This window comes from Trichosurus vulpecula, chromosome 3 (assembly GCF_011100635.1).
Source record: "Trichosurus vulpecula isolate mTriVul1 chromosome 3, mTriVul1.pri, whole genome shotgun sequence".
Lineage (NCBI taxonomy): Eukaryota > Metazoa > Chordata > Mammalia > Diprotodontia > Phalangeridae > Trichosurus > Trichosurus vulpecula.
The window spans coordinates 259,552,652-259,576,180 of NC_050575.1; positions in this window are offsets into that span (position 1 = coordinate 259,552,652).

Consider the following 23,529-nt stretch of genomic DNA (forward strand, 5'->3'; position numbering starts at 1 on the left):
GTTTTGATTCAGCGGGTTTTTCCTCCAATTTTATTTATCATTTCTTGGATTTCAAAATTTTTATTTTTTGTTTAGTTTTTTTTATGTGTTGCTTTTCTAAGGTATTTTAGTTGCACACCTAACTCGCTGATTTGTTCTTTTTTTTTTTTTAATTGATGAAAGTGTTGGGAGTTATATATTTCCCTTAAGGGCTGTTTTGGATTTATCCCCAAAACTTTGACATGTTGCTCATCATTTTTAATGAAATTCTTTGATGACATTTTGGATAAAATTATATATTGCTTTTATGATTTGCTCTTTGACCACCCAACTATTTAGAAGTAAATTATTTCATCTCCATTTTAGTTTTAATCTTTTTTCAAGTGTCATTTTGATATTTGTTATATTGTTATTACTAAAGGATATGTTTAATATTTCTGTTTTTCTGTATTTTTAATGTTTTTGTGCCCTAGTACATGGTTAATTTTTTTAAGGGGCCATGTAAACCTGAGAAAATGCCTATATTCCTTTCTTTCCCATTCAGTAATCACCAGAGGTGTATCATGTCTAATTTTTCTAAAATTGTATTCGGGTATATGACTTTTTCTTGTTTATATTTTTATTACACTTCTCTAGTTCTGAAAAGACTATATTGAGGTCCTCTACTGTTACAGTATTGCTCTTATTTCTTCCTGTCATTCAGTTATATTTTTCTTTAAATACTTAGTTGGCCTACCATTCTGTGAACATACATGTATATGTATGTATATGTATATGCACATAATATTACATGTGTGTTGATATTATCTTTTTCATCTCTAATGCCTTTAAGTATAATGTATTCTAACATTATTGCTCTAGTCCCATTCTCTGTGAGCCAGGTCTGTCACATTTTAACTCTCCCCCCCACCCCCAGGGTTCTCTGGTACCCTGATGGAGTTTGAGAGCTTCTCTTCTTTAATATTGATTTGAACTCTTACTCATTGTGTTCCCTCATTTTAGGGACCTTGTGACTAACATCTTAGTTTCACATAACTATTTAACTTTGTGAAGGCTAATTTTACAAATCTTCCATCAGTCTCTAGGGAGAGGAGAGGAATTAGGTTCACAGTTTAGTTAAATTCCTACCTAACATTTGTCCTACCAAATTCAAGTCCAAATGGTCATTTGCTAAAATTCCTGGACTCTTGCTCTTCAAGGCTTTGATGGTAGACTATCCATAACAACTAACCTGGATTCCTGGACTCCCAGATCTCCATTGGAGACACCACTCCCTACAAAACCTAGCATGGAAATGGAATAAACAAATCAATAGATAACCAAATGAATAAGCAAATGAATAAATGGACAAACAAATATATCAATAGATAGCAAGAGACCGAGGCTCCCTTCTTGTGACCACATCACCTGAGGTTTGGAGATGGGGAGAAGGAGGCAGCCCTCAGGCTATTACTACACACTGTTATTTGCTACCAATGAAGGAGTCCTTCACCCTGAGATTTGAAAGCAGGAAAAAAAAAAACATCTGAGTTGCTGAGTCGGGTTGTTTTAAAAATGCCATCTTTCTGACTGTACAACTAATGAAAAGGGCTTCTCCAAGTCACATGATAGGCAAACACAAAATATCCACACATGTTTCAGTCCTCCAGGCTCCCAGCAGCTGGTCCCCAGTGTCTTCCACATGGATGACACCATCTCAGATGGTTTGGACATGTGTGCTAAATGTCAATTATGGTAGTTTTACTGTTTATTTCTTTTGCCTATGTCTGTTTTTACTGCTATCTTGTCTGAGATCATGATTATTACCTTGGCTTTTTTGAATTTGCCTGATGTGTAGTAAATTCTGTTTCAGTCCCTAATTTTAATTCTATATGAATCCTTCTGTTTCATGTGTGTTTTTTTCTTTTTTTGAAACAAGTTTTATTCATAGGTTTTACTTTACACATCAAAACATTCACAGATTTTCCTCATTCTGTAAGAGGACTTGTAACAAAATAAAACAAATAAAACTAACAATGATCTCAGCTGAAAGTGTATGTGACATTTCATATCTACAGCACTCCCACCTCTTCTTTAAAAAAAAAAGTTTTTTAAATAACAAATTATTTTCTCCCCCTTTCATTACACCTCATAAAAAGGAAAAAAAATCCTTATTACAAATATGCATAGTCAAGAAAAACAAATTTCCTCAATGGATGTGTTAAAAAAATGTATTATACATCATTCTGTACCCTAAATCTCTCATGTCTCTATCAGCAGGTGGATAATACATTTCATCATTGTTGCTTTGGAATCATGATTAGTCCTTTCATGGATTATAGTTCTTAGAGCTTTCACAGTTGTTTATCCTTACAACGTTGTTATTGTATACCCTGTTCTGGTCTTGTTCTTTTCATTCTTTATTAGCTTATAATAGTCTTCAAAATTTTGTTTTTATAATATTGATGTGATAGTATAAATTGTTCTTTGGTTTTGCTTATTTCACTCTGCATCAGTTCATATAAGTCTTTCCATGACTCTGAAACAATCTGTTTCCTCATTTTTTATAGTAGCATGTCCTCGCAGTCACATGCCACAATTTATTCAGCTATTCCTTAATAGGTGGGATCCCCTTAGTTTCTATGGGTTTTTTTGTCACCAGAAAAAGAGCTGCTGTAAGCATTTTGTATATGTAGGACTTTTTCCTATTTCTCTCATCATATTTGAGTATAGATTTAGCAGGGGAAAGCTGGGTCAAAGGACAAGTACTATTTAGTAATTTTTGTGTATAATTCCAAAATGTTTCCTAGAATGGTTATACCAATTCACAGATCTACCAACAGTATCAAGTGCCTGTTTCCCTACATAACTCCCTATATTTATCATTTCCTTTTTTGGCAGTCATCTTTGCCAATCTGATGGGTGTAAGAATCTCAGAATTGCTTGAATTTGCATTTCTCTAATTAGTACGGATTTGGAGCATTTTTTTTTCATATGGCTATAGATAACCTGGTTTTTTTTTTCCTAGAGAATTACCTATTCATGTCCTTGGATTATTTGTCAAATGGAGAATGGCTCTTATTATAAATTTAAATCAATTCCTTATGTATTTTAGAAACGAGACCTTTATCATAGAAGCTTACTACAAAGATTTTTTTCCTCAGTTATTTGTTTCCTTTTTAATCAGCCTTATTGGATTTGTTTGTGCAAAATTTTTTAAATTTTATGTTATGTGTTGGAAGCTTTGCTCAAAGTGCCTATATCACCTAACATAGAAGCACTCTACCTCTGGAAGAAGATGCTTTGTGTTTCCCTGCCATGTGGGGGGAGTATAGCCTCTTTGGCTGCGTAGCTGGAACAGGCAGCATTTTTTTTTTAGCCAATATCTTTATTGATCTAACTAATAGCAACCATTGGGGAGAGTTTTCAAATACCTGTTGGTTTTGAAGAACAATTAAAACAAAAAACCAAAGCAAAAACAAAAGAAAAAATCCACAAAACTCATTATACAGAAGTGCCTAAAGGTCTTGGCTGGCAACCTCTGATTTCCATCCAGAATGATAATAAAAAGGAAGGCAGTGGGAAAGATGAGTGGGTAAGGAGACAACCAAGGGCAGGAAAGGTGGTCTTCTGGACAATTTCTAGCTAGCCATAGCTTTTTTGATTCAGAATGGCCCTGCAAAGAAAGGGGCAAGGGGACAAGGTGATCAGGTGGACTGGGCAAAGAGAACGAGCATTTTCTTTATAAAATATTATTAAAAAGAAGCTTAAGATGGACACCCAACATGCAAGTGTCCTTTGGGTTCTCCAGGATACCTTTAAGGCCTACCTCTCCCCTCCCCCACCACAGGAAGAGGACAGCTTCACTAAGGTAGAAATAGATGGATTCCATCTTGAGGTGAAGGAAAGACATTGGACCACCAATGCTCAGTGATACTAATACAGACATGCTCCTGTATGTTGTATCACTAATCTATTCTGTTAATCAACACCTTCATTTTTTAATCAATATAAAATTGTTTTGAAGATTACTGATTTATAGTACAGGGTGTTCCTAAAGTCTGGATACACAGACAAAAATGCCTATTTTCAAGAAATGAATGAAATTTTCAACAACATTTTATTTAATTGGAGTATTAACAAATAACATCTTCAATGTGATTTCCATCATTTGTGATGCAAAGGTTGCTGCGCTTTGCAAGATTCACGTGAACTCGATGCAATAACTCCACATTGCTGTCAATTCACTCTTTGTGTTCAATCAAGTGTGTTGCATCTGTGATTTTCATTGAGTACACCTTCTCCTTTAGCATACCCCAGAAAAAGAAGTCAATGGGGCTAAGTTCTGTTAAAATTTCATTCATTTCATTCTTGAAAGTATACATTTTTGCCTGTGTGTCCAGACTTCAGGGACACCCTGTAGTGTGAGATCTGGTACTGCTAGGCTCTCTTCATTCCCACTTTTATTCATTATTTTTCTTGAGATTCTTGACAGTGTTTGCCTCCACATGAATTTCATTATTATTTTTCTCATTCTACAAAGTGATCCTCTGGTAGTTCTATTGGTATGGCTTTTGATAAGTAAATGAATATAGGTATCGTTGTCATTTTTATTATATTGTCTTGCCCCACCTAGTAGCAATTAATAGATTTCCAATTATTTAGGTCTATCTTTATTTCTGTAAACAGTAGTTCGTAGTTATGTTCATATCATTTTTGTGTTTATTTTAGTAGATAAACTCCCAAGTATTTTATGTATTCCATAGTAATTTTAAATGGAGTTCTCTTCATATACCTTTTGTTGGGCTTTATGGCATTTATAGAGATACTGATGATTTGTTTAGATTTATTTTATATTCTACACATTGTCTGAAATTGTTTCATTTTATTTTTTGATGTACTCTTCTTTAAGAGAACCAACATATCATCTGTTTCTTCAGATCATTAATTTTTTCTTATTTTTTGTATTTATTAGATTTATCTAGGACTGATAGGGATAAATTGAGACCCTCTTACTATTGTAGTTTTACTATTTATTTTTCTTTGTAATTCTTTTAATTTTTCCTTTAAGTGTTTAGAAGCTATGCCATTCATTGTACATATGTTATATATCGAAGTCAAATTTATTTCCTGTTGCCTTTTAGCAAAATACAGTTGCCCTCTATATCTCTTTTAATTGCTGTTGCCTTGTCTGAAATTATTTCTACCCCTGCCTTTTTTTGTTCAGCTGAGATATAATAGATTTTGCTCCAACCCCTTCTTTTAATTCTTTGAGAGCTTTTGTTTCAAGTGTGTTTCTTCTAAATAACATATTTTTGGATTTTGTTTTCTAAACCCATTCACCTAACTTCTTCCATTTGTGGGGAGTTCATTCCATTTACATTTTCAGTTATTGTATTGGTTTAGCTGCTTTCAGTCATACCTGACTCTTCAGGACCTCAACTGGGGTTTTCTTAGCAAAGATACTGGAGTGGTTTGCTATTTCCTCCTCCCAGTTATTATAATTATTTTAAAAATTTTGACCCATTCTATTCTCTTATATTTTTAATCTCTATGCTCCTTGCTCCCTGATTATTTCAAGCTGTTACCCTTTCTTTTTTCCCTCTCTCTTCCTTTTAACCTTCTCTCCACTATTCCCTCTCTCCAAGCTTAGGATTAGTTCTGCTTATGACTAATCCCATTGACTCTACCCCTTTTCTCTCTTCCTCTTTCTCTTCATATTCCCTGTTGAATTGATCACATTAGGGAGGTTTGGAACTCTATCCTACAATGGGAGTGGGCTTTGACATTCCGTGTTGCCTCTCTCTGTCTTGGCCTTCATATATGCTGAGACAAGCATGATCAGGATAGGGAAGTGGGAGGCAATGGAGGCTATGTAGATCCAGTGTGGACTGCCCCTAAAAGGGAATTTGTCCAGTGCTCATTTATCTGACCATATTTTGAGCCTGTTGGCCACTTTGAGCCCAAGAGCCAGAAAAAACATATATCTCATCACATCCCCTTTGTTGCAAATGCTCTACTTAAAGGTTAATTGCCACCAGTTTGGTCAATTGTGTTGATCTCGAGGTGTCCTGCCTTGTGAGGGCAGTACCTGACCATAGCCACTATCTAACTGACTCTGTTGCTTCTAATGGTGGCTGCTCCTATGAAATACATCAGCTCCCTTTTGGCCTCCTGAAATTCACTCCATTAACCTCTTCAGCTTTTACCTACCTGGGGTCAGTGCTGGGGAAACTACAGCTTCCTGGAGTTTGGAAATGCTAGCCAGTTCCAGGTTTGCCCAGTTGGGGAGGTACCAGTTCTACTTAACCAGGGAAGCCTTTGTAGCCCTGTTGAGTGTTTTGGTTGAGGTGTCCCACACCCAGAACATAATGGGGATCTCCATGAAAAGGAGCAAAGGTTCAGGGCCCATCAGAGCCTTGGTTTCCAGGACAGTCCAATAGGCAGCCAAGAACTGGCCCTTGAATGGTGTATAGCACTTGGAAGCAACAGAGAGACAGTTATACCAGAACCAGACGGAGAGCCAGCAGCCCTGGTGGACATCCATAGGTTACTTGGGGCATGGTGGTTAGTAGCCAGAACTTCCATGGTTTACTTAATCTTGGGGTAGGGGGACCAGCAACAAGGCTTATGAGACTGCCCTTCAGACAACCTCCAAACCCAATGTTGGTAAGGTCCCCATATGAAGGAAGCTGTTTTTTGGTCACCAAGCTGATGGAGTGTAGGAAGATCCGCAGATGGAAAAGGTATTGCCTCTAAAAGCCAAGGGCTTTCTGCAAGGCTAAGGAGGGGTGGTGTTTAGATATAGAAGCTGGTGCACTGATGGTTCTGGGGTAGTGTGGTCCTGATTGGACCACACTTGCCTAGAAATTTGACAGAGGCGGCTGCGCTATGCAGTTTGTACCAGGTTACCTCCTATCCCCTGGTGGTGAGAGTATGCACTGAGGTTCACAGCTTCTACGCCAGCTCTTCCCTAGATCTTCCTCTCAGTGGATTGTCATCTACATAATGCTGCAGGTGAATCCCAGGGTATAAGGTGATCTGGTTAGTCCCATTGGCATAGGTTGTAGACAATGGCAGGGCCATTCAGATATCCTGTTGGGCGGTAGGCAAAAGTGTATTGGGTGCTCTCATAAGTAAATGTGAATTAGGGTTGAAAGACCTTCAAGATTGGGACAGAATTGAGACATGTCGACCAGGTCTGCTATGGCAAACCAATCTGTTCCTGACTGAATGTTGTCAATATCACTTCAGTGATATTGAGGAGAAGGGTCTTAATGGAGGAACCTATGGTGTTGAGATTACAGTTATTTACTGTAAGTCACTACTTATTCTTGTTGGCATTAGGGACAGGCGAGATAATGGGGAGATGGTCTTGACTAGGGCACTTTCTAATATTGTATTTTCCCCCAGAAGACTAGGGGACTACCAGGGTGCTTTATGGGCAATTGTCTCCTGGAGGAGGTTCCATCCCTAGGGGACTGCAAAGTACCTAGCAAGAAGGTTTAAGGGGCCTCCACCAACAGAAGTTTGGGGATGAAGGAGGTATTGGGGGGTGGAAGAGGGACAGAAGGGAGCAACTGGTCATTTTGACACTCATTTGATTTTGTTTGACAACCTGAGCCAGGAGGTCCCAGAGCTGGCTGATTGTTTTTCTTAAGATAAGCCAGTTTGGGAGGCTTAGGTTCTGGAGCTGTCAATAGAAGCAACCTTCCATACCAGATCCCTGGTTTATATCTTTCTCCTTATTGGGGCTTGGTCCTTATATGTTCTTGATTTCTATGGGGGCCCTTTGATGCTTCTGTCTCATGGATACACTCTGGAGTCAAGGATAGCCTTGTGGTTTGTCGGTGTTTACAGGCTCTCCAGGGCATCCTGAACAATTGCAGCTTACCCTACCCTATGAGGGGGTAGGAGGGAAAGTCTATAGGTAAGCAGAACACCTTTCAAAAAAATTGGTGGGTATCTGCATCTAGGAGAACTTGCTCCAGACTAGCAAAGGCCACTTCCCCTGAGGATATTCTTCAAAATGGTATTATTCCTATCATATGCAGCTGGGCCTCACCTTCCTCTAGGGTATCCCACTTTGCTTGAGCCCTGTGATGGTTCAGCCTTGAGGCCTTAAAGACCAGTGAAGGAGAGGAAAGGCTGTGATGTTCCTGTCCCCAGTCACACAGGGCCCACCATGGTCAGGCTTTCCTAACTATCTGTCCTGATATTCTGAGTTGGGATCTTGCTTAGCCATTTGGTGGTTATCTCTGTGGGACAAAATGAGTTCACTGCCATTGTTGAAGAGGTCGACCACCTGGACTATCCATGCTTTTAGCTCCTTTCTTATAGAGCCTGCTGATAGTTTTCTGTTAGCTCTTAATCTCCAGGTGAAATCCTTGTTTCATTCTGGTTCTTGGGTATGGCTTCTCCCCTAGTAACCATCTGTTGAGTGATCATGGGGTAGATGGCATAGTTCCCATGTTCTTAATGGTATATTACTGCTCCTCTTCTTAGGAGTCCACAGAGCAATACCTTGCTATTCTTCTTAGGGGCCTACAAAGGATAATATCTTGCTGCTCCTTTTCACAAGGGTCCGCAAAGGTATCCTCCCCTTTCTGGGGGTCTATTTCCTTCAGAAAGGGTTATTGTTCCCTGACTTTTATCTTCTTTGTCTAGCATAGTACCTAGTACATAGGATTCAGGATGGAAAAAAATATTAGTGACTTTTAATGTTTCAAGTTCAATTCTAAGGACCAAGAACAAAAAGACAAAAATGAAGATTCTGATAGGGGAAGATAATGTTTGTAGAGGAGTGCTGGCTAGGGAGGGGTATTTCAGTTTGGAAAGTTTTACTGAGGAGTAGAGGGTGGAGAATAGATTTATACATCCCTCTTTTTTAGAAATGGTAGTATTGATTTGATTGTGGTCCCCAAAAAGAAAGATTTAATAAATGTTTGCTAATTGACCGGCAAATTGTTTGAATGATTGACTAATTACTCTTCAAGCTCACTGATAGTCTTGAGAAAAGTGCTTTGCAAACTTTAAAGTGATAGAAAAATTAGTTATTATTGTTTCTTAATTCAAAGAAATAATTTGATAATAAATGATCATATTCTCCCATTCAAAATTGAGCCACTTAGAAGAAAAAGAGGATGTAATTTTTCTTTCTAAGTCTCCCTCAAGAGAAGGGCCTAGCCTAGCAGGTAGAAGTGGACAAGATATTTATATGCCCCAAACAAGGTCTAAAAACTATTTTTTCTATCATATTTTTGCTTTCCAAAGTCTTTGAGCCTTCACCACAACACATGCAACTTACTCCACTACTCAATGAATCTAGTATCTTGTAGATGTGGGTATTCCTCCATCGCCCTGTGTCACCCTCCTTCATCTCCTTCCCTAAGTTTGCTGCAGAGGATACACCCAACACCTCAGTGTCTTAATGTTGCAAGCATTCCGGTGGTTCACTCAAGTTGTAAAAAAGTAATCTTTTCTCTTACAATAATCCTTTTTTGGCTGATATCCTTTACGGGGCTTCTCCTGTGTAACTCCCCACTTACCATGTATGATTACATCCTGGGCATTCCTACCATGCAGTATTCCATTGACTTTGAGTGATTCCTAATTTGAGCTCTTCAGAGATTATGCTTATTGTCACTCCATATCACAGAAGGATAGTGGTGATAAAAGATTGGCCTTTGTTTCAGGGAGAAATTAGGGAGTTATTAAAAGAATCTTGGGGATAGATGTCCCCAGGAGCTGAGCCAAAATTGCCTGGTTACCATTTGCTGTGCCCACCTTGTCCCCACCAATCAGGACCTCCACCAACCAAATGCAACTGCAGGTTTTTCCTCCTTCTTTCTGCGCCTGCCATACTTCTCCCAGCACAAAAGAGCCTTTTAGTTTTAGGAAAACAAAGGCCCTATGGACCATAATTCTCTTCTGGTGTCCACTACACATACCACCTGTCTCACCCTCATCCCACCAGAACAGCAGTTGTATGGACCAAGTCAAGTCAACAAGTATTTATTAAATACCTACTATGTGTTAGGTACTGTGCTAAGTGCTGGGCATACAAAGAAAGGAAAAAAAAACAGTGTCTGGACTGAAGGAGTTCACATTCTTTGGTGGTAGTAGGGAAAAATAAACAGATTTAACAGGATGAGAACAAAATAAATTGTTGTTCAGTTGTTTTCTGTCATGTCTGACTCTTCATGACCCCATAGAAAATAAATAGATGGTAGTTAAATAGAAGGTAGTTAATGAGGGAGGGCACCAGCAATTTGGAGGATCAGGAAAGGCTTTATGTAGTAGATGGAGAGTGTGAAGAACAGAGAGAAGGATAACTTGGCTGGACCTTAGAGAATGGGGAAGAGAATAATGTTTTGAGACTGGAAAGGTATATAAAGGCAAGATTTTAAAAACCAAACAGAAGAGTTTATATTTTATTATAGAGGCAACAGGGAGCTACTGGAATTGATTGATTAGGAGAGTGATGTGATCAGATTTGTATGTAAGAAAAAAAAACTATGACAGCCATATGGAAGATGGATTGAAGTATGGAGAGACTTGAGGCAGGAAAAACAATTAAGAGGTCATTACAATATTCCAAGCGAGAGGCAACGAGGATCTGAACTAAAGAGGTTGCCATATAAATAATGAGAAAGGGTTGGATTCAAGAGATATCATTGGAAAGATAGGACAACTGACTGGATAAATGAGGTGAAGGAGATCAAGGAATTCAGAATAATGTTGAGGTTGAACACGGGAGACTAGAAGAATGGAGATGTATTTGACAGAAATAAGAAAGTTCCATAGAAAGGAGGGTTGGGGGGTGGGGGGAAGTAATGGTTCTGTTTTGGGTGTATTAAGCTTGAGGTGTCTCCAGGAAATTCTTAAGTTTTATTATCCTCCTTTCCCAGACATATTGATGGAGAAACTGAGGCCCAGAGAAATGACAAAATTCACTGCAGCACGTTCAGTTTGATGAAATATGTAAGACTTTGGGGTCATAACTGTCCTCTAGCCTTTACACAGAACAGCGTGCCACCTTCTTTTCACAAAATCAGGTCTGAGGTTCCTGGTAGAAAATTTTTTCAACTTGTCCCTACAACAGGGAAAGAAGATGGAAGTGGGACAAAAATGCATTTGTTCATCCAGTTTTAAATTCATCCATCCATCCATCCATCCATCCATTCATCCATTCATCCACTTGCCTACTTATCTTCCAAATGTATCATCTAGCTCTAGGATTTCTTCCTTGATGCTCAAGGTAAGAAGAAAAGTGAGAAAATGATTATTTGCAAGTACTCAAATGAAACAATCTTTGTGTTTTTTAAACATTTTGATGAATGTATCACTTGTGTGTTATTAGTGTCTCTGTTAGGATCTTATTTTGATCTTAGTTTGACCGTGAGATCTGAGAGGTCGCTGAATGCCTCATCTAAATTTTTCATAATGCTCCGAAGTAGTCGGTGCATAACGGCCGATGATGTTACAGCGACATCAGATGATCATTCATCTCGTTGCCGAAGTATAGGTATTTTTCCTTTCTTTAAAAAACTAACAAACAGAACAACCGTACTTTCATTTTCATAGTGTTGTTACTTTCCAGGACACCTTCCTCTCCCTTCCCTCCCCTCCCCTCCCCATTCTCCAAATCTTCCTTTCAACAAAGAAATACGGCTAAACCAATAAATAATAAACCAATACAATGTCTGTGTCTGACGACATATACTTGTCTGCTGATAGGAAGGAAGGGAGCTAGAAGGCACAGTGAATAGAGCACAGTACTGGACTTGGAGTGAGGAAGATCTGAGTTCACATCCTTCCTCAGACATCTGCTTCCCTATGTGATTCTGGGCATATCGCTTTACCTTTCTCAGCCTCAGTTTCCTCATCTATAAAATGGGTATGATGGATAATAGCACCTATGTCATAGGTTTGTTTTGAGGATCGAATCTGCTAACATTGGCAAAGTCCTATAGAAATGGCATTATTCTTATTATTTCTCTGAAGTCAGTTGGTCACTTCATTGATGAGGGCCCATTCTTCATTGTGTAATTCGTTTTTCTAGTTGTACTTACTTTACATGAATTATGCATATCTTTCCAAGTTACTCTGAATTCTTCATATTTGTTATTTCTTATATTATAATAATATTCCAATACATTTATATACCGCAGTTTATTTGGCCTTTCCCTAGTTGATGGGTACTCATTTTGCTTCTAAGTTTTTGATACCATAAAAAGTACTTACAAGTCTTTTTTTGTATCTTATCAATGTGGGTTGATGAAGTAAGTTGGGAGTTGATGTTTATTAATTCTAGTCTGGAGTCCCCAGTCCTAACTCTTTCCCTCTCTGGGCCTTGGGTTTCTGTCATTTACTCGTGAATTCAGTGTAGACTCCTTAGCTCTGTATTTAGGACCCTCCATGATATGTCCACAATTTAACTTTCTAGGATTAGCTCCTACTCCTCCTCTCGTGTATTCTTCTCTGCATTCATGCTAAATTGGAATGGTCATTGTACATTTTATGGCACCTTAACTCACACTTCTCAGTAGGCCTGGAATGCAATCTCTACATGCTTTCCCCAGCCTCCCCAACATATACATCCTCTATCTGCTGAAATCCTATTTATTCCTTGAGGCTAATTCAAATCCCACCATTTCTATGAAACCATATCTGCTCCCTCTAGCAAGTATGAATCAGTAAAAAAAAAAAAAAAAAAAGAAAATTTTAAATGCTTATTATCTGCAAAGCACTGTATTAAAGAGATACAAATAAAAAAGCTAGACAGTTCCTATCCTCAAGGAGATGACATTCTAATAGGGAGAGACAGCATATATGAGTGATTTTAGCTCCGAGTCAAATGGAAATATCCCATGGTCTTTAGTAGGTAGCAGCAAAGCAGATGATAATCCATCTTTTTAAATATTATTTTTGCTGATAAAAGCATATCAATTTTTGGTGTTGAATAATTTAACAGTGACAAGAATATTTTGGGGGGAGTCTTCTGATCTCTCATCTTAGAATATATTGTTCTTTTCTTCACATTCTTCTTGTTCTTACTTGTAGCATATTTATTTGTATATGAGACCAATTCTCTCCAGAGGTGGTAAAATTTCATGGAAGTAAGGACCATGTCTTCCAGATGTCTAATCCCATCAATGTACAATAGTCTAATAATAATATTAGCATTTCTATATATTTACTTTGTACCAGGCTCTGTATTAAGTATCTTAGAAATAGTATCTAATGTAATTTATCCACATTTTATAGATTTGGGAACTGAGGCAGAGAAAGATTAAGAACTAGATTTGAACTCATGTCTTTCTGCTTCTAGATTCAGAGCTCTATGAACTGGGTCACCTAGCTGAAATTGGATATTTAAGGCAATATTATCTGATTGGTAGTGAAGGATTAGATAGGTTGGATTCTGTAAGATAGGATACTTGCTAGGCACCTAGTTCAGTCAGTTAAGAAGCACTTATTAAGAACCTATTATGTGCCGGGCACTGTGCTAAGTGCTGGGCATACAAAGAATGGCCAAAGATAATCCCTCCAACATTGGAATGTGAGCTCACAATTTAATGGGGGAGGGTACAGATGTGAGGTGATTAGGGCTTAAATAAGACTGTGGAAATGAGATTGTAAAGGAGTGAATGTTTAAAAGAAACATGGTAAAAGGGTTTGATGCCTGACCGTATACAGGGGTTGAGGGCTAAGAGAAACAAGGATGATTCTGTTGGGGCCTGGGTGCCTGACATCATGGGGCAAGTCAGGATCCGGAGCTGATCTCAGACAGAAGAAGAGGACTTTGATCAGGCACAGGTTGAGTTGTAGGTATCAGTGGGACAATCAAGTGGACACATCCAGTAGGCAGTTGGTGGTGGGGGGGGGGGCAGGGCAAGAAGGTAGCAGAGAAGTCAGAGTTGGGAATGTAGATTTGGATGTGTTTCATTTTCTTCTTTTCAATTCCTGAGAGATTTCTGAACAGAATATTCCTGTAAATTCAGCTGACAAATTCTCCCAAATCCCATCCCTGTTCTCTCCTCCCTTCCTCTGCCCTGCTTGAGGCAGTGGCAAGTCAGCAACACAGAAAGCCTGTGGATTGTAAATGAGCCTCTAATTGTATATTATTTCTTGGTCCTTGTGTTAGAAGTTTATATTACTTAGAACATGTCAAAAGTGGGAGTCCTACAGTCTTAAGGCAGGTCTAAACTCCCTCAGAATATTTGGAGCATGTCCAGGGCCTTGCTCTCCCTCTCACAGACCAGATAACAATGACCTTGCTAGTAACCTTGTGGTCTTGGAGAAGAGGTACAACCGCTACACAGGCTGTCGAATTGACGGTCTCTCTCTGTGTTGGGATCTCTCCCGGGAAGCACCTGGGGTATTTTTTGACGTCAGATTCTGATTCCACACCACAGGAGGTCCATAGCAGTCAAGGAGTTAGTGAATAGAAAGATCTGGCCTTCTGCAGAAAGAGCAAAACAATTCAACTTTCCCCTGGTTCTCTCAATTTCTGTCTCTTTCTCTCTGTTTCTGTCTGTCTGTCTGTCTGTCTGTCTCTCTGTATGTGTGTGCTTGTGTGTGTTTCTAGATCTTTACCCCAAAGACTTCAGAGTCCAGAAAAATCCAGAATGCCTTTTATGCCTGGAAGTTACCAGACTCTGTGGTGGGGAGGTTAGATCTTACAATCGTCCTCTCAGTATGTTACTAACAGTAACTGATGGTACTAGCACTATTTATCTGTGTGGGAAACCTCAAAATTCAATACTTCTTAGACTCTCCCTTAGACCATCCCTACCCACCCCCAGCCTCACTATTGCCATCTTCCTCCCTCCACCTATTTGCTTCCTATAGCCAACCATTGACCATGTGCTGCTGTTTCTACCTTCATAATATCTCCTGTGCCCCTGTTCTTTCCTCTGACACTACCATCATTCTAGTGCATCAGGTCTCACCACCTCACACCTGGATTATTTTAATAGCTTTCTGGTTGATCTCTTTGCCTCAAGGTTCTCCCCACTCCAATCCATCCTCCCATAACTGTCAAACTGATCTTCCCCAAAACACAGGTCTGACCATATCATCCCCTTCCTTTCCCCACATTTTTAGTCAACTCCAGTAGATCCGTGCCACCTCCATGAACAAATATAAAATTCTCAAAGCCCTCCATAACTTGGCTCTTTCCTAACTTTCTAGTCTTCTTACGTCTTATAGCCCTTCATGAACTCTGCAATCCAGTGGCAAAGGTCTCTTTGGTGTTCCTGGGAAAAGACACTCCATTTCTCTGCTCAGAGCATTTTCACTGGCTGTCTCCCATGCCTGGAACTCTGTCTCCTCATCTCCACCTCCTGGCTTCCCAGGCTTCCTTCAGGTCTCAGCTAAATTGCACCTTCTATAAGATGCCTTTTTCAGTTTCCCATAAGGCTAGTGCCTTCCTCTATTAATTATTTCCAATTTACCATGGATATAGATCTTGTTTGTACATAGTTTTTTACATGTTGTCTCCTCCATTACACTATGAGCTCCTCAAGGTCAGGGATTGTTTTTTGTCTTTCTTTGTATCCCCGGAGCTTAGCACACTGCTTGGCACATGGTAGGTGCTTAATAAACGCTAGTTGATTGACTGTTCTTCCCTGACTACCAAGCTCCCATTGGTGTGTGTGTGTGTGTGTGTGTGTGTGTGTGTGTGTGTGTGTGTGTGTTGTGCGTTGTGTTTTGAGGCAGAATCAGGTCAGAAATCTATTGTTCTGTGAGAGACAGTGTGGGATAATGTTAGAGCCCTGAACCAGGAGTCTGGAGGCTTGAATTTTAAAGTCCTAGCTTTCGCACTCCCTAGTTACTTATCCTGAGGCAACACATCCCTTCTTTGGGCCTTAGTCTCCTCATTAGTGACATTAAATGGTTGGACTGGCTAGTCATAGACAGGATGAGAGGAACCTTGGAGATCATCTAGGTCTAGCCCAACCTCCTTATGGTACACATCAGAAAAAATGAGACCTAGAGAAAGAAAAGGACTTAATTAAGGTACATAGACCATAGATGCAGAAGTCAGGATTTGAACTTGGGCCTGGAGATGCTAAGAACCTTGTTCTCTTTACTGCCTGACATGATTATTAAGCTCCCCTCAATTTCTGAGATTCCACAATTCCACGATTCCTGCCTTCCCTTCTTTTCCATGGGGCTCATTTTCCTCATCTGTTCAAAAGAACAAAGAACATGTTCTTTTTCCATTTTTATAAAATTTAAATATTTAAACATTTAAGTTAATTAAAAATTTAACTAATTAATTTTAACTTAAAATTTTAAATCAAGCTTAATTTAAAATTAAAATTTAATTTTTATTAATTTAAAAATTAAAATAGCCTTCCCAGAGCAGTCATTTTTGAGGACTTCTTTCCATCCCCAAGGAGAGAACAATGCACTGCTGTTTGTACTAAGCAAAGAAGCAGTGGGCAGGCGTGCCAGGTTCCTTGCAACTTTCTTTCTCCCTTCAGCTGGACAGCGGGCCACCTATACCAGGTCCAGTCACTAAGCAAACTATGGGAAGAAATCTATCAGCTGGCCCTGCCCACTTTTCTTGAAACATCTGGGCATTGGTACAGATATTGGCTTGCAGATCAGCTCTTTTCTGCCCCTTCTTTGGGGAGCCAAGTGAGAACTGACCATGGAAGTATGTTCTGATAATGTTGTGTGTTGTGGTTTGTGTGGTATGCAATGAGATTTAGTGTAGGGGTGTGTGTGTGTGTGTGTGTGTGTGTGTGTGCGCGTGCGTGTGCGTGTGTGCACGCGCGCGCGCACGCGTGTGTGAGCGTGTTGGGTAGAAGTGATTGGGGGTGGAGAAAAGGGAGCTGTTTGATTAATGGGTGTCCTGTGAACCTGCACATTTGCCCAGTACTACATTCCTGGGGCTTTCAGACCTGGGGCAGTTTGATAAGCTGAGACCAAAGTCCTCTTTCCTCTCCAGACTAGAGCAAACAGGGCTAGCCACTAATCCCAACTCTAGGCTCTGGGCTTGTCTCTCAGCAACCAACCTGACAAGTGGCCTTTCATGGGCCAATCAGCATTGGAGCCAGGACCTGGAGGAGGCCTGACAGCCCAGCTAAGGTAGTGAGAGGAAGGCATGGCTCCCTAGTGCCTGCTTAGACAAACATTCAACTTCTCTGTATGACTTTTAAAGCCCTTGCTAATCTTTGCTTTTCCCAAACTAGATGTATTTCTAACTTGAGAGGTAGCATGGCATACTGCAAAGCGCATCAACTTGAAATAAGAAGATATTGGTTCAAATCCTGGCTCTGCTGGCTGACTTTTGGCAAATCAATTCACCTGTCTGTGGATCAGTTTTCCTATCTATGGGATAAAAATTCATATCCTTATTAATATTATCTTGTTAGTGAAAGAGAATTATTAACAAAAAGATAACAATTCTTATCATGACTATGCTACTGGACTGTTAGGAGGAGGTGCTTAGTTTTCAAAAATATTTGATTTTTTCCAATTACATGATTTTTAACATTAATTTTTAAAAATTTTGAGTTCCAAATTCTCTCCCTCCTTCCTTCCTCATTGAGAAGGCAATTTGGTATAGGCCATACATGTGCAGTCATGCAAAGCATATTTCCATATTAGTCATATTGTGAAGGAAAACACAGACTCCCTCCCGCCCCAAAGCCCAAGAAAAATAAAGCTTAAAAATAGTATACTTCTATCTGCATCCAGACTCTGTCAGTTATTTCTCTGGAGGTGGATAGAATTTTTTACCATAAATCTTTCAGAATTGTCTTACATCATAGTATTGCTGAGAACAGCTGTCATTCATAGTTGATCATCATACAGTATTGTCAGTATTTTACATAATGTTCTCCTGGTTCTGCTCACTTCACTTTGTATGAGTTCATGTAAGTCTTTCCAGGTTTTTTTGGAAAGTATCCTGCTCGTCATTTCTTTCATATATGTATGTATGTATGTATATATGTATATATGGATATTTATACACACCTATATATATATATGTACATATATGTATACATACATATATTATATATAGTATGCCATCATAATAATATACCAAATATGCCACAACTTGTTCAGCCATTCTCCAAATGGATGAGCATCCACTCAATTTCCAATTCTTCGCCACCACTAAAGGAACTGCTATAAATATTTTTGTACATATAGATCCTTTTCCTTTTTTAAAAAATCACTTTGAGATACAGACCTAGTATTGCTGGGTCAAAGGGTATGCACAGTTTTATAGCCCTTTGGGCTATAAACCAAATTGTCCTCCAGAATGTCAGATCAGTTCACGACCCCAGCAATAGTGCATTAGTGTCCCAATTTTCCCACATCCCCTCAAGCATTTGTCATTTTCCTTTTTGGTCATATTAGCCAATCTGATAGATATGAGGTGGTACTTCAGAGTTGTTTTAATTTGCATTTCTCTAATCAATGGTAATTTAGAGCATTTTTATATGACTATAGATAGCTTTGATTTCCTTATCTGAAAACTGCCTGTTGATATCCTTTGACCATTTATCAATTGGGGAATGACTTGCATTCTTACAAGTTTGACTCAGTTCTCTATATATTTGAGAAATAGGACCTTTGTCAGAGAAACTTGCTGCAAAATTTTTTTTGCAATTATGATTACTAATTATGTATTTCCTTCCATCCTGTTCCCCATCCCCCCACCCCATTTAGAGGAGGTGCTTTGTAAGTAATAAAGCATGGCACAGATGTGTGCTAGTATTCTCATCAATTACTCTACAACATGAATCTTCTGCTCCTGTCAGACTCATCTTCTCGCTCTTCCCTGAATATACCCTGCTCATTCCTCCCTGTGTTCATGCTGTTCCCCCTGTCTGGAATGTCCTCCCTCCTCCCCTTTGCATCTTTAAATTCTTCCCATCTTTTAAAAGGCAGCATAGCATGATAGAATAAAAAAGAATGTTGAACCTGGAGTCAGGAGTCCTGGGCTTGAAACCTAGATTCTCCAGTTACTTGCTATGTGACCACAGGCAAGTTATTGAACTTTAGTTTACTCAAACCCTGTGAAATGGGCATAATGACACCTCCACTCCCGATCTCACAGTCCAGGTGAGGAAAGAATGTTGCAACTTCAAAGTTTTGCCCAAGGTTACACCACTAGTGAGTGCCAGACCCAGGACCAAAATCCAGGTCTCCAGGCTACTGGTTCAGGGCTCTTTGTGCTCCCCTCCCCTTCTGCCCCCCCCCCCCCATTTGTGATAGTGTGCTTCTGACCCAATTCTGCTTAAAAAAAAAAAAGCTAAGAGCTTAGTAGGCAAGGGAAGGGCAGTCAGTGACTGGGTATCCTCCCCAGTCTTTCCCTTCCCTTCCCTTCTTGCTGTTGCCTGTGCATGACATTCTGTCTCCTACCTTTACATATATTATCTCTCATACCAATGCTTCCCCTCCTTGCTCCCAGCTTTTAGAATGCTTCACTCTTTTTAAAGTGCCAGGCACCATGCTAGGTGTTAGGGATTGTTTCAACAATTCGGCTGGCAGCTACTGTGGTTGTGTAAGACCAACACCAGCACACAGAACGCTGCAAGCCCAGGTTCTTTTGATCTGCTTTACTAAGGAAAGCAACATTAAGGGGTTAACGAGCTTACTTTAATCTAGCACACAAATATCATTCACTTAGTTCAGGGGAAAAAGCCGGCACCCTGAACTTCAGAGCAAATACAAACAAATTACAAACATCAACAGACGGACCTTGTCTGATTCAAATCTCAATTCATAGTTATCCGAGTTTAACAAAGTCTGAACATCCGGGTTTACAAGCTGGAGGGCTCTTAACTACAGCTGCCCAGAGTCTCCACATCAGCACACAACTGAGAGTGAGAGCCTTAAGCAAATACCTCTGTCTTTTCTTTTTATGCACTCTTCAGCAGTCATCAAAGGTCTTAAGCTCTTACTATTGGCTCTGGTCTGCAACTCCCCTTAGGACCCTGGGGGCTTCACATCCACATAGGCTTAGCACCTAGTGGCTAGGGGTTTTGGGCCTATTTGGGATCGAAGATATAATCAGACCTACCTTCATTGGCCCCACCTGGAGCCCCACCTTAGTTACCAATGCAGGGATACAAAAAGAAAAGTGAACCCAGTCTATACCCTCAAGGAGCATACAGGAGTGGGGAACCTGTGGCCCCTAGGTTACATGTGGCCTTCTAGGTCCTTGGCTGTGGCCTTTTGACTGAGTCCAAGTTTTATAGAACACATCTATTTTATTAAGGGGATTTGTTCTGTAAAGTTTGGATCCAGTCAAAGGGCAGCACTTGAGGACCTAGAGGGCCACATGTGGCCTTGAGTCTGCGGGTCCCTCACCCCTGGTCTAGGGAGAGGAGATAGCATGTAAACATATAGATATATAGATGACATCTATGAAAGGGTGGCCAGAGGACACCCTTTCCCACAAGGAGTCTAGGCTCTGAGCTCATGACGATTAGGTTCAGTCCTGGGGGTTCCTGACTCTGAAGATCTTCCTGCACTCTGGCTCACTGCCCCCACCCCAGAGTAGAACTCCAGGGTAAATATCTTAGACATGGCTCATGTCCAGGGTCTTTCCAAAGGGGTTAACAGACTCCTTTTCCAAAACTTAGATAATAGGTATAGTGCAGCTATTTATTTTCTCTACCACATAAGACTTGCTTAAAATATAAAAGGCTTACAAGTACACATATTGATAAATAGATAAAACGTGAAATAGAAAACTGTCACTCCTATGATAGTCTCTTGGGAGGTTGTGTTTGTTCTTCATTTTCAAAGAGGACGTCAGGGAAATGATGACATGACTTGCAGTTGACTTTGATTTGAGTGAGGGAGGGCTGCGAAAGGTCACCAGCCTCATTTTCTCCTCCAGAGCCAGCTGGGCCCAGTGACCTGATATTTATCAGGATGACTGGAGATGACCCAGGGTGCAATGGGAGCCCTTGGAGGCTCAGTCCTTTTCATGTACTCACTTAGAGTGAGGTAATGCCCATTCGGTGAATAGGCCTCTTTAAGAAGTTAGTCAAGGGGGGCAGCTAGGTGGCTCAGTGAGTAGAGCACTGGCCCTGGAGTCAAGAGGACCTGAGTTCAGTTCTGGCCTCATACACTTGACACACTTAATAGCTGTGTGACCTTGGGCAAGTCATTTAATCCCAATTGCCCTGCCTTCCCCCCTGCAAAAAAAAAAAAAAGAAGTGAGTCAAAGGATGACCCCTTTAGTTAGAAAAAAGAAAAAAAAAAGTAATCAAGCTGGGGGAAGAACCTCAGGATTGCTGTTCTAAAGAGAAACAGTTACCATTGACATTCACTCTAAGCCAAGACGGCCCAAAATTTGTCTATGTTCTTCCTAAAACATGTTGTCCAGAACTGAACATAATACCTGAGCAGGGTAGAGTATAGAATTGTTACCTCCTTCACTCTAAACATTATGTCTCTCTTAATACAACTTTGGATGGCATTAATTGGGGTTAAGTGCCCAGGGTCACACAGCTAGTAAGTGTCAAGTATCTGAGGCCACATTTGAACTCAGGTCCTCCTGACTCCAGGCCCGGTGCTCTGTTCTTGGGAGGTAGGGAGTCGTGGGACTACTGACCAGATTACAGTTTCATCTCAGCCTACAGTATCCAAACAGCAACTTTCTGGAAAATGTCTCCTCATGGAGTTAAGGGAAGGTTGTTGAGGAATAGTGGAAAGAAAAGATCGAAGGAGCCATTATTAATAGTGACAATAGCTGTTCAATTCCAACAATTATCATTGGAATAATAATAAAAAAAACTAGCATTTATAAAGGGCTGACTATGTTCCAGGCACTGCTAGGAAGTGCTGGAGGCCAGATTTGAACTTAGTTCTTCCTGACTCTAGGCACAATGCTCTATCCACTCTATGCACCCCCTAACTGCTACTGCAGTGGGAAGCCATGATTGATAGCTTAAGCATTTGTTAAGTGCTTACTACTATACTAAGTGTAAGGCATGCAAAAACAAGCAAGTAAGACAACGCCTGCCTTCAAGGAGCTAACATTCCAATGGGGGAAGACAACACATGAAGGAGAGCTAGAACAGGCAGAAGTGGCATGGAGGTCTGGGCCTGGCAACAGAAGGCAAAAGCTGACTTATCAGAGTTCAGCAACATAGGTGCAAAGTCGGGTTACCTGTTGTTGTTGTTGAGTCATGTCCAATTCTCTGTGACCCTATTTGAGGTTTTCTTGGCAAAGAAACTGGAGTGTTTTGCCATTTCCTTCTCCAGATAATTTTACAGATAAGGAAGCTGAGGCAAACAGGGTTAATTGACTTGCCCAAGGTCACGTAGCTAGTAAGTGTCTGAGGTCAAATTCGAGCTCAGGTCTTTCTGACTCCAGGCCCAGCCCTCTATCCATAGTGCCACCTAGCTGCCCCAAGGACTGAAGTGGTTTGTCATTTTCTTCCCTAGTAGATTAAAACAAGTAGAGATTAAGTTACTTATCTAGGGTCACAGAGCTAGTGATTTTCTGAGGCTGTAATGCCAAGCAGAATGGGACGTTTTGCTTTTGTTCTTTCTTTAGGAGTACTTCTCAGCACTGAGGCAATCAAGTGCCTTTGATGAGTCTTGCCTTTCAAATGTAATGGCAAGCAAAGTGGACTTTTTGTTGTCTTTTGTTCTGGCTTCTCAGCACTGAGGTAATCAAGTGCCTTTGATGAGTCTTGCCTTTGTTTCAAACAGGAGTCTTTGATTGAATCAAGAGTCTTTGATGACCCACAAGTCACAAGAAAGTCTAAATCGAATAAGTTTGAGTCACATGGTAGTAATGCCCCTGACCCTGAAAAATGGTATATGTACTTTGAGGTTAGCATTTTATTTGGGGCTCTCACTCCTTGGAAGATGAGACTCTGGATAGCCATTGTTAAGGAGCCCCCCAGCTTTGAAAAACCCAGATGTTGCTTCTCTCTGTGGTAACTATCTACATATTACTATCGATAGACAGGTTTGTGTCATTTGTTCTGTTTATACAATTTCTGCTTGCAACTTCTGTTTACATTCTCTCTGAAGTTCAGGGTGCTGGCTTTCCCCCCTGAACTAAGTGAATGGTATATGTATGTTTAGTTCAAATAAGGTTGTTAGCCCCTTAAAGTTGCTTTCCTTAAAAAAGCAGATCGAAGAACCTGTGCTAGCAACCCTCCTGTGTGCCGGTGTTGGTCTTACACAGCCACAGTAGTGGCAAGCAGCATTGTTGTTACAGAGGCCAGAATTGAATTTAGGTCTTCCAGACTCCAGACCCAGTGTTCTATCCCCTGAGCCACCTAGCCACCAGGTTACCAGTGGGAAGAAAGTGGATGTGTTGTTCTTGATAGAGAAGGCAGGAAGGACTTGTGTGTAAGTGCATAGGGCCCCCACACAGTCATACCCAGGGGACTAAACAGCTAATCAAACTTTGGGATTAGTGGTTTACTAGCTTAACACTTTGTTAAGCTAGTTAAAAGTTAAAAAGTTAAAAAAAAAACAACAAGAACCAAAGTAGGGCAAGGGGACCTTGGGTACTGATAAGCTAAGAGAGCATTAAGAACAATTACAACCATTGGGGCAGCT